This window comes from Branchiostoma floridae, chromosome 12, assembly GCF_000003815.2.
Source record: "Branchiostoma floridae strain S238N-H82 chromosome 12, Bfl_VNyyK, whole genome shotgun sequence".
Taxonomy (NCBI): Eukaryota; Metazoa; Chordata; class Leptocardii; order Amphioxiformes; family Branchiostomatidae; genus Branchiostoma; species Branchiostoma floridae.
The window spans coordinates 18,046,287-18,047,700 of NC_049990.1; positions in this window are offsets into that span (position 1 = coordinate 18,046,287).

Below are 1,414 nucleotides of genomic sequence, written 5' to 3' on the forward strand. Positions count from 1 at the left end.
TATCATGGTTACATGCTTCGGCCAAGCGCCTCTACCCTACGTAAAGAAACGATAGAATTTACAAGGACCAGCCGTTTGAAACGGCTTTGCTTTGTCGCTAAAACATTGGCTGCCCATACGACGAGTCGACAAGTCATGTAAGATCCTCTCCGTCCGTTCTTGGTAACATCTTTAGCAGATGACAGATAGTCGCCTGGCTTCAGGGGGTCCCTCAACACCCATGACACTCGTCTGGTCGGGGTACGGTCAAAACCGCTGTGAATGCTAGTTTAGGCTCTCTGTAAGGCCTATTGACGAGGTCTCCTTACCCTGTACCAGCTCGGTCTTCCCTGCTGTCCAACCTTCAGATCACCGTCCAAATGTTGTGTCTCCTCCCGCGGCTCTACCCTTCCCCTGCGAGGATAGGGGAATTCGAACAGCTGCAGTCCGGAGCGACCATGAAAGCTGAAGACCTGACGGGAATCTGGCTGCAGTACCGCTGGGAGCAGATGTGATCATTCAGTAAAGCGGCTACATAGAGTCTGAGTCTTCATCATCATTGTGTCTGCTCCTTCTCGCCGTAATCATAAGGAGTACTGATGAGCAAATAACTTTTATGGACGACATCCACGAACTCATGAATTTTCGCCAGATATCTAGAAAAAAAGTTTTTTTTCTTCTTCAGAGATGGTCAACATGACAAGAAAGTAGCGAAATGGGGAACTATGTTTTGTTGTAGCCTAATGATTGTACTTATAGAAGTGACAATAGTGAGCTAGCCAGGGCTGTAGTTAGAGAAGTGACACTAGTTGGAAATTGCAAAACTGTCAACACTATGGAAGTAATTAGTATGCCAACTTAATAAGTGAATACTGGTGTAACTTTTACTACACTAGCTCAATTCCTGAATACAGGAATGAATGCCTTGTTATCGGTACTACCATGTTTTGTCACTTCAATTTTTATTACAACGTTTATGGTGTCTACTTCGAAAACTAAACCATCTTTTTTTTACCCATCTCTGTTTCGCCTTATCACATTTTTTTTGCAATCTGCAAAGAATGCCATCCATAATATTTACTTGCTGTGGCCTAATCAATTTTAGCATTTTCTTCTTGTTTTACAGGGGATTTAGGTGGAATGTTGCTACAATTTAGGATTCAACAGTACCTTTCACATAATAAATATTGCTTCACATATCTGTTGGAAATGTCTATAAAAATGTTCTGTGTACATCATAGTGTAAACAATCTGATGTAATACCTATTTCTTCAATATATATCAATCATTTAGGTAGCCAACCATACTCAAAGTCAAATACATAAAAAAGCCAGAGTCAACAACAGACGATGCAAAAGACCTCGATCATTAATATCTTAACTTGGAAATTGATATAGTTATCTAAGTATGCATAAATATATCCTGTTTTATCTGC